This window comes from Prionailurus viverrinus, chromosome D4 (assembly GCF_022837055.1).
Source record: "Prionailurus viverrinus isolate Anna chromosome D4, UM_Priviv_1.0, whole genome shotgun sequence".
In the NCBI taxonomy this organism is placed as follows: Eukaryota; Metazoa; Chordata; class Mammalia; order Carnivora; family Felidae; genus Prionailurus; species Prionailurus viverrinus.
The window spans coordinates 26,268,024-26,279,363 of NC_062573.1; positions in this window are offsets into that span (position 1 = coordinate 26,268,024).

Here is an 11,340-nt window from a genome sequence, read left to right on the forward strand (position 1 = left end):
AAAGGCAGGGTGCCTGGAGGGTGCCTGGGTGGCTTAGTCGGTTAAGTGTCTGACTTCGGCTTAGGTCATGATCTTACAGTTCTTGAGTTTGAGCCCCGCGTCAGGCTCTGTGCTGACATCTCAGAGTCCGAAGCCTGCCTCAGATTTTGTGTCTCCCTCTCTCTCTGCCCTTCCCCCTGCTCAAGCTCTCTCTAAAATGAATAAATGTTTAAAAAAAATTAATAAAAAAATAAAGTATAAAATACAACGTGGAAAGGCACTACCTGGTGAAGATATGGAGGCTGAGGTAGAGAGTAACAAGAGGAGGGCCTACCTGAGGCAGGGTGGCTGGCAAGACCTCTTCTCAGGAGGTCACGTTTAAGTTGCAACCTGCAGGATACAATATGGCCCGCAGGAGAGGAGAGGGGAGAGGGCCTCGTGGGAGGCCATACTGGGGAGGATCATCAGGAGAAAAGGTGTGTGACCTGCTTCAGGGGTGGAAGGCATGCACAGTCTGAGCACAGGGCCAGAAGCACACTGGAGGGCACAGGACCCCTGCAGGCCATGGGGCGGTGAGCCAAGGACAGCAGTAGTGGCTGATGCTGCCTATTTCATGTTTGACACTTAAGAAACAAACATAACACATTCCAAGTAGAAGGGCCAATGTCCACTCACTCATTAACCCCCAGTCTGGTCTCCCTCAACTTTTCCCATCTTATTACTTCCACTCTGCAGTCCGCTCAGGCCCAAAACTGTGGAGTCTCTTTTACCCTCCATTGAATCCATCAGGGAATCCTACTGGCTTTGCACCCTAAATAAGACTCCCCTTAGCCCCTAAATCTGCACCCTAAATCAGAATACCCGCATCCCCGCATGGCTATGGACCTGGTCCAAGAACCAGTATCTCCAACCTGAGCTATTATAGTAGCCTCTCCACTTCCACCCTTGGCCCCACATCCTGTCCCCTTTTCTTTGACACAGCAGCCAAAGACATCCTTCAAAACTCAAAGTTAGACCATTTTATGCCCCCATCCTACAATGGCCTCACACCTGTCAGGATAAAACCAAAGTCCACCATCGTGATCTGGCCCTTCACCATGGCTCTGATCCCATATCTGTTTCTCTTCTCCTTGCTCACTTGGCTTCAACCCCGCAGCATTCCTGATGTTTGGAATGTACCCAGAATGCCTCTGTGGCATGACTGTTGTACTTGCTGTTTCTGCTGAGTCCTTGCCTCAATTGGTTACCTTTTTCTTGTGGCTTGCTTCCTACCTTCATTGGGGTCTTTCCTCAACGCTCACGTTACTGGAGTATGCATCTACAGACACTCCTTTCTATCACTTCTATCTTCACACCTATTCATTTTCCTTTATGACATGAACTGTCACCTGACATATTATATACTTATTTTTCTAGGCCATAGGTTGGCAAACTTTTCTATAAAGGGCCAGATGGTAAATATTTCAGGCTTTGCAGGCCATACGGTCTCCATCACAACTGCTCAACTCTGTCGTTGTAGTGCGAAAGCAGCCATAGACAGTACATAAATAAATGAGCATGGCTGTGTTCCAATAAAACTTTATTTACAGAAACAGGCAGCAAGCTGGATCTGACCTATGGGCTAGAGTCTGTTGACCACTTGCCTACCAAAATGCAAGCTCCAGGAGAGTGAGGATTTTGTCCTTTTGTGCAATATTCTCTGAGGCACCTATCATAGTGCCTGGCATGTGGTAGACGGTCCATAAATATTTATTGGATTAATTGATTCGTTGATTGATTAATTAGCTCTTGGGAAACTGATTTTAGGGGTCTGGCTAAGTAATTTGGACTTTCTTCTTTAAAAAAAGTTCAAAAAGTGTCTTTGCCAGTTTTAACAATATTCATGACTGTTGATTGACAGATCTTATCTGCAGTCTGCAATTCTCAGAATGGAGACATTTTGAGACAAATGACAGCCACTTGCTTGTCTCACTGTTTACTCCTCTTGTAAGAGCACTGTATGATGCACATCACACTTTAAGTTGGATGTGTGATGCATCAGACTGCTGCCAACAAAAACACATCGAAATAAAATAATCATCTCTGCAAGCAAAGGCCTAGGGATGACACTCTAGATGCCCTCATAGAAATAAAGGGGCCTGCTGCAGCTCTGCAGAGAGCAGAATCTAGGACCCACCATGATGCCGGGTGTGGAAAAGCAGAGAGGTGAGCAAAGGCTGAAAGTGTTGTGAGGCAGGGGAGGTGGAGTTGGGTTGGGTCGGAGGGAATAGGTACAGCCTGATCAAAGAATGAATCTCATTTTCTGAGATGTGATGGGCCAAGGCTAAGTGCAAGATGTGCCCCCGAATTCTGAAGAGCCCAGTTAGAGCAGGTTGTTTCTTTCAGGAGAGGTGGGTGGATATGAGGGTCTGGACTGTGGACAACACTGAAAGCCAATCTGGAGAATTGGTACCATTTGACAATGGGAAACCATAGAGGCTTTTGAGCAGTCGGTTGTTATGGTGATGGAAGCTTATCTGCAATAAGGTTGAGAAACGGAATGAATGGGCAAATGGATGTGAATAAATGAGGGAGGGGCAAATCTCAGGTAAAGGAGTCAGAACCGAATCCTGAGGGCACTGGGGAAGCAGTAAAAGGTCTTAAGTAGAGAATGACATGATCATCTCTTTTTTCAGATGAAATGGGTAAGAGGATTGGAAGGAGTGGGAGAGTCTTCAGGGTTAAGGAGACCAGTTGGACCACTGCTTCTAAGAACGTCCCTCTTTTGCAAGTTTTCACATTGCCCTGATGCGGTACCTCCTGTGTCCACCTCCACACCAAGTTGGCACAATATGTTGATTTGCTAAATCTGGCAACCCCCCTCAAGTGCCGTTTCTTCCATGAAGCTCTTTCCCAATCTTGTCACCTGGAAGGGATCTTTCCTCTTGGGGCTCTCATGCTTCTTCAAATGTTCCCTTCTAATTGCAGTGATTGTTTGTTTGTTTGTTTTTTAATTTTAGAACCAGCTTGTCTGGATTCAAACCACAGCTCTGCCACTTGCTAGCTCTTTGGCCTTGGGAAAGTTCTCTCGCCTTCCTGGGCCCCTATTTCCTCACTGGTAAAAATGGGGATAATAATAATAATACCTGTTTCCTAAGGTCACTGTAAAGATTTAATGAGTTAATATTCATGATAAGCTAAGAGAAGTGCCTGGAGTAGAATGAGCTCTGTGTAAACAATGGCTATTATTATTATTGCTATTATATTAAAGTTATTTGTGTCCATGTCTTATCTCCTATAATAAAATTTGAGCCATTGAGAGTCTTACTCACTTTTGGTCTTCCTCAGTGAGTAACAAAATGCACTCCCATAGTATGTGCTCAAAAAGTATTTATAGAATGAATCTGTAATAATTGAGTAAGTGAGTGAATACAACCTGTAAAATATAATTTAACTCTGATGCTGTAAAAAAAAAGTATTGTTTATATTCAAAGATACTTTGATCTGTAAAGGGGAAAACAAACTAGGTGGGTAATGGCAGGAACCTACGAATCTGAGTACAGAAGGAGCACAGGGCAAAGCCTGCCATATGTGTTCTCAAAACCCAACTCTCTGCCTTGATTTTCTAATCCACAAAATGAAGAGAATTGATTACATGATCTTGAAGGTCCTATCTAGCCCTCCAGTTCTATTATTGGGATCATTAGATTCTCAAGAGCTTTGCTTTTTAGTGACTACACCATTAGGAATTTCCTAGAAAAATGAGTGGAAGCAATTTTTTTAATTGAAAAAAATGCTTCCAAAGGACACTGAGTACTAGGGCATAGTGGAAGATCTTATCAAACTAGTGAGGGCTGTGTAAGAGGTGGATCCTCTGTTCCCTCACTTTAATTAGGACTAACATATCAAGAAAAGAAATTCTGTCAGAAGTATGTACAGCAGTCACATTTACCCTGAAGACACAGGAAGCTTGGAAACATGAATCAAACCTGCTCAGAATTCTCCTGAGAAAAAGAACAATGAGAAGCACCAACAAAATGAATCCAAGTTCACTGGGGTGTCATTGACCCTGCTGAATCTGTGGTTTGGCATGTTGGGGGGTGCCATTGTGAGTCTTCTGCATGAGAGGTAAAGATTCTGTGGTTTCTAAAGACACCTTGGGGTAATGGCAAAGGGGGAGCCCTGGACGAGATGGCCTCTTCTTTTAAGTCTCTCTCAGCACCCTCTTCAACTCTTAGGCATCATCTTCCTGTGTGGCTATGATTTGCATCACTAAATGTTAAATTCTCCAAAGACTGTGCTTATTTGTCTCAGAGCCTCTTAGTGTCTAGTAGGTGCCCAACAAATATTTGTTGAATGAATGAGTGAATGAATGAATGAATGTTGGCCAAGACTTACAATCCAACTTTGAGTAATGCTGACACATGAAAGGAGGAATTGTAGACACATTAGTTTCCAGGTCACATGGCGGTTAACCAATGTAAACTCATTTCTGGGCTAAAAAAAAGCAACTGTGTTAATTATTAGACAAAGGTAAGGCAACCAGCACATGCTCTTCTGCCTTCCCTGTTGACTTCTCAATCAGCTGGGCTGGGAGGACAGAGACATGTGGGCAGGTAACCTGTGGCTCTATCAGCTCAATCTGCATGTCTGCCCATCCCTGAGATACTGCTGGGGATAGGGAGGAGCTGGCTGCTGAGGATGGCAAAAGTCATGTGGCAGCCATGGCTGATTCCTTTTGGGGTTCTGCCTCTCCCCCACAAACTCTGAAGCATGTGATCTCCCCCAAAAAGAGCCCTGTACTGGGTTCTGAGCAGGGAGCGGGAAGCTAGATTCCTCCTCAACAGATGTCACCATAATTAGATAACTCATTATATCAAGGAATAAGGGAAGGAGATTGACATGGATACAAATGTGAACATATTGATAGCTGTTCTGCATGTGAGTTTGTGCAATCTTGGAGACTGATTTCCTGGACAAGGCTCAAGGGATGAGTCAGCGGTTGGAGCCCGGGGAGATTTTCCACAATGATATTCTAGTCCTAGTAAAGTATCCTAAGAGCTTTCCACCCTGTAAGACCATTCCCAGGGCAGCCAGGGCTCGAAGCCAGTGTGGGCGTGTGCCTGCATGAGGGGGAGGGACACAGAAGACAGCCAGGGCCTGGTGTGGAGGGGGGGGCGGTGACAGTGGGCCCGGCAGAGAGGGGCAGGGAGCATCCTAGGGAGTTTGCTCCCACCCTGAGCTGGATTAAGTGTCCTTCACTAGTGTTCCCATATGACCCTGCCGGTTCTGTTGGAGCACCCATCATTCCATTTTATACTTGCCTCTTTTTTCTGTGGCAAATGTGAGGGTTTGGCCACATGATGATCCTTTCCAGCTTGAGCATTCTAAAGTTGGAAATGCCTTAAAAACTGGGGAAAAGGAAGGAAACAGTGAATTGACACTGAGCACACGCTTGCTCCTTCACTGGGTATTCCACATCCATCATTTTCCAACAACCTCCTGAGGCCAGCTTGCCAGTTTTCAGAGGGCCGTCATCATGTCCGTTGGTTGTGCCTTCTAAGGACCCTGGAGCAAGCAGGCCCTCCCCTGTGGTCCAGTCTGTAATTGGTACAAAGCACTTGTCTTGTACTGGCAGACTTGGGGAGTGGAGGATGTGAAGAGGCAGAGCCACTCCTGCTAGAGTTCTGAATGCCTGCTCCTGGCCCTGTGGTCTCCATCCTTCCTCCCCATGCCTCTCACCTCTTCCCACCTCTCCTCTAGCATCTTAGCCGAGGAGAAGTAGCTCTCCTCTTGCTCAGAGAAAACACAACCCACTGGGAGGGAACTCCTTCATCTCACTGATATGGAAGAGGTAGCCTACCTCGTCACTTACCTGTGGCTTACCATCTCACTTCTTGAGGGTCACAGTCTGCCTTTGACTTTATTTCTTGAGTCTGTCCTCTCCTTTGCCTCATGCCTGCTCCAGCCCCTTGCCTTTCCTCTGAGTAATTATGGTATCCCCAGCACTCTCCACAATGGTCTTTCTGCTCCAGCTATCTTCTTCCTGGGCCTTTTAGTTCCCACCCTACATCTCACACACCTCCTGAACCTACGGAAAGACCCTCCAGCTGCCTGAACCTGGCATTCATACATCTTGGTAAGAGTCCTGGGGAAAATTCTTTTGGGGGGACCTGGAGCCCATAAACAGATAACAGTATCCTAAAGTGGTTGAAGCAGGTAGGCTTTAAATAAAGATGACAGATGCCATCAGCAGTTCATATGTAGGCACCAATGCTATGCTTGAAATGGTAAAAGTGTGACAGGTTATAGTTATACATTTTTCAAGAACTGACGGTCACTCCTGACTAAACAGTCCAGGCCTGACTCCGAATAAAAGTTACAGCCACACCCAGTTGGCCTCAGAAATGAGAAGTGCTGATGATCATCCACGTAAGAGGCCTGTGGCAATAATACCCACACCTGCTCCCGCTTCTGGGCAAGTGAAAGGACGCAGAGGGACCCAGTTTCTTCGGGGACCACAGGCTGTCAGAATATCTTCATCTTCTATTGGAGTCATTGGCACCAAACCTGCCCAGAGGAGTGAGAAACAGTGACCACCCCCTACCCACCTTGCAATCCTTCTCTCTCTTCCCACGTGGTCTTGGGGGAGCAGGAGACAACATTAAAGCTTTCTGCACTGCTTTTTGTTTGTGAGCCTGTGTGAAAGTCCATTTGGAGGACCTGTTTGCAGCTCAAGCTCTGACACCAGAAAGTTAGTCCTTATTCAGACAACTACCCACCTTCCATCCACTTCCCAGCCTGACCACCTACACATTCAGTGTTGCAGTTCTCTTTCCCAGCACAGGCGCCACACTTTCCTTTCCTGTGTTTCCCTTTACGTCCAAACCCGGCCATCCAGCAGTAACCCACTGACACTCTGCCTTTCCAGGGAGCCTTCTGGGCCCAGCCTATCCTTGTCTCCCTCACAGCCCTGTGCCACCCTCTCAAGCAGGCTCTACTTCCTATTAGGTGTATTGCTATGCCTGTCTTTTCTCCCCTGCTACACCACGAACTTTCCCAGGGAACGGGCTCAGTCTGGGACATGGGAACACCTCCCAGAGACCCTAGCACATGTGATTTGGAAGGGATATATTGTTTCCAGGCACATACTGGACACCTTCCATTTAATCTTTCCAAAGCCTTGGTAGTAATGCCGTCCTGTTTTGCAGATGATGAAACTGAGGCTCAGAGAGGTTAAATGACTTGCCCGGGATCACATAGGTAGCAGATGGTGGAGCTGAACTTGAACCCAGACTTGGTTGTGTGTGTTCCCCTTTCCCTCTCCACCTCAAGCCCCTACTGGCTCCTGCAGTGTGAGAAGTAGGAGGAGTAGGAGGAGACAACAGTGCTAACTTGCTTAAGGGAGTAAACACTGCCTTACGAGCCCAGTCTTTTCCCACTGAAACATGCATCTTATATGCCTTTGAAAACTTTTTAAACAACTCTTTGTTAAAGGCAAGAGCAAGAAAGGGTACAGGGAATCAAGAGTTCAGTTTTCTTCTACTGGCCATCTTCCCCATCACAGTTTGGTTTACAGGTTTGGGAACAAAGGAGCTTCTAGATGGGAGAAAGTGTCCAGCTATCAAAGCACAGCCAACTTTGGGGAGATACCTAGGCAAAGAAGGATTTTGCTGTGATTCAGCCAATGAAGTCTCTCCATGTTGCCACTTAGAGACCTCAGTAAAAATGTAAATGGGTTGGGGTGCCTGGGTGGCTCAGCTGGTTAAGCATCCGACTTCGGCTCGGGTCATGATATCACGGTTTGTGAGTTTGAGCCCCGTGTCGGGCTCTGTGCTGTCAGCTCAGAGCCTGGAGCCTGCTTCCGATTCTGTGTCTCCCTCTCTCCCTGCCCCTCACCCACTTGTGCTCTGTCTCTCTGTGTCTCTCAAAAATGAAAAAATGTAAAAAAAAAATAAATTTTTTTAAATTTAAATAGGTTGTCATGGCTTTCTGGACGTTAGACTGGTGTTTCTTGGTGACCCAGCATATTTAGGCTATGTGTCACTTTGACGTCTCCTTCCTGTGAGCAGAGATGTTGTAAGAGGGCTTATAAGTGGAATAATGTGCTTCAAACCCAGATCTCCTAATCCTGGGCTCATGTCCTCTTTCAAGGCCTTCTCCGATGGCCTGCTCTCCTGGTTCTGCTTCTCACCTCGTGAATCCAATCTGTACATCAGGGTCTAGTGCAAGGAGGAGACTCGCCTCTCTTGTTGCCCCACTCACGGCAGTTTCCCACTGATGCTTACTGATTGTGGGGAACCAGCCATATATCTTGGCGACTATATAAGAGACTGTCTTGAGGCAAAGGAAGCTGATGGGGCCTTGCATGGCCCTGGGTTGGGCAGGCAGGACAAGTGGGAGAAAGCTCGAGACAGGCAGCTTTCACTTAGTAAGAAGATCCTTCCTGAGGCTTAGACGTTCCCAAAGATGGAACGAATGGTGGTGATCTCCCTTCCCCTGAGTGTGACCAAGCAGAGGCAGGAGGAGCATAGAGTTGGGGGAGGGGTCAGATTGGCGCAGAGCAAGCGATTACAGATGAAATGTAGCGTGTTTTCATTGCGAAGATAAGATCTGCCTTCTTATTTTGCATTTTCAATTCATGACTCAGGGAAACAGAACAGCCGGGAGCTTTTTGGAATGTACCAAAGTCCAAGGTAGCCAGTTGTAAATGACCCAGAAACCAAAAGAGCGCGCATCTAGCAAATTTGCCTGCAACAAACATCGTTCCTATTTTGAGCATTCTTACATCCTTAAACAGAGACTGTCATTTCTGGCTCCAACTTCAGAAACAATAACATACCCTGAGGGCTTGTAATCCACACTCGAGAGAAATCATTAGCCATCTGAAAGAGTCATTATATCTCATTCAAATCGAACTAAACCAGCAAATATTTACCGAGCACCTGACTGGTGCAAGGAGAACCAAGATGGGTAAGATCTGGTCTCTGCCACGTAGGCACCAACAAGAGAGTGCAGGGGAGAGAACAGGTTTGTGGAGGGCTGCCTTACCATGCACCTCTTCCAGCTCTTTTCCAACCCACTGGGATTATTTGTTTAAAAGTGCCAGCTACCCCAATAGGCTGTAAGCTCCTTGAAGACAGTAGAGCTTATCAGCCAAGACACAGCACTTGCACTTATAAAACCTGAGTTCACCTCCTCACCTGGCCAGGTGTCAGCTGTGACTTTGGACACACTGCTTTACTGCTCTATAGTGTCCTTGTCCAAAAATGGGAATAATAATAGTATTGATTACTGTGTGAATTAGATTAAGTAACATATGCAAAACATTTAGTACTGTGGCCTGATACATATGTGCTTGGTAAATACTTACTGCTGCTACCATCATTAGTTTCTAAAGTAAGTTCCTAAGATGAAGTCCATACCTAATCAATAAGATCCTTCAGAATCCCACCTTGTATCGGAAGCATGTGCACTTTGAAAGAAATGGCTTATATAGTTTCTGGCACAGCCCCCCTCCTCTTTCTCTCTCTCATAGGGTTGGCCACTTAAATTAATAACAGCTGATATTTAATGAGAGCTTATTACATGGTAGACACTGGTCCAAAGCTTTACATGTATTAACCTATTTAGTTTCATATCAACTAATGGGGTAAGTACTAAGATCTTTCCATTTTACATGTAAAGAAACTGAGGCACAGAATACATAGCCTCGACCACTGGGCCTAACTATCTCTCCTAAGGTAAACAGGGTATGACCACACCCTAATACTAACGTCAATATGCCCAACCATTTAGCCCTGGAATACAGTAGCTGTTCGGTAAATGTTTGTGGAATGACTGAGTTCCTTAGGTTACTAGTTGCAGGAAGTATTGCCTTTGCCCAGGGAACCCATATCCCCATAAACTTGCAGGCAGTGGAGGGAAGATTGGCTGCGGTGAGGCTACCAGGGAGTGTCCCCATTGTGGGAGCCTCTTTAGTATTCCTGCTGATGCTTAGCCACTTCCTAGCTAGCATCTCCATCCTTAATCCTTCATGGAGTCAGCTCATCCCTAGCTCACATGATCCCATGCCAGGAGGTTTTCATCCCACGCTGTTGTCATCTTGGAGCCACCACATCACCACTGGGGTGATGGTGTGAAGGGGGCAGAAAAGGGGGCTTACAGCCCATAGCACACTTCAGAGGGACTCTGGTAAATCCATGTTTCTCTAATGGGGGTGATGGGAGGAGGTGCAGAGAGGTATCCTCAAAGGTCTGTTCTCTCCAGGAATTTTTAGGTGATGTGCTTTTGTCTCAATGATAATATAACTAAATTTATTGCCAGCAAATTCTAGAGGTTAAGGCTGCTCACTCTGTTGTCAGAGATCCTGGATGCAAATCCTGATTTTGCCACTTGGCTATGTGTGCCCTTGCATCTAGGTTCCTGGACAAGGTGAGAAGTTGAATGAGGCAAATGAGTTTTCCTCTTGACCTTCTTTTCTCTCCTCCACACCCATGTGACTCAGGAACGCATCCTAGTTTGTATTTACAGTTAGTAAATACTTGCCTTTAGTACAAGACTTCCTGGAGGAGGTGACACCTGAAGAAAGAGCCAGGACCACTGGGCATATGTGTTATATAACCCTCACATTCATTTATACTGTGCCTCATGGTTTCCGATGCATTCTCATATGCATTTGGTCCTGACAAAAACTATGTGAGGTGAGGTAACAATACATATATTGAATACAGTATAGTCAGTCCTTACCATTCACAGATTCCATGTATGCAAATTTGTGTGCTCATTAGCATTTATTTGTAACCCCAAACTCAATACTCACAGCACTTTATTGTCATTTGCAGACATGGGAAGAGCAGTGAATAATTTTAGTGGCCCATTGCATACATTCCCAGCTGAGGTCAAACAAGGTGAAGCTGTGTTTCAGTTCTCATACTATAAACAAGTGTCCTTTTGTGGTCTATTTAATGCCATGTTTCTCACCTTTTTTGTGGTTTGTTTTTTTGTTTTTTGGGTTTTTTTTGGTAGTGATTTTGCTGTTTAAAATGTCCTGAAGCATAGTGCACAGGAAGTTATGATATGCCTTCTAGAGAAAATGTGTGTTAGATGAGCTTCTTTCAGTTAGGAATTATAGTGCTATTGGCCAGGAGTTCAACATTAATGAATCAACAATAATATTGAATAAGATGTCTTTAAGCAGAAACACCCAAACAAGGTTAAGTTTTATGGCTGACAAAAGTGTGCCCAGAGGCGTCCTGGAACCCAGCCCTGTGTTTCCCCTACAAGCAGCAGTTCAGTATTTGTTGATGCGTCATTCCCGGTGACTTTGGAGACCACAGCTATCACAGATAGTGAAAATACAGCATAGACTGTAAATATATA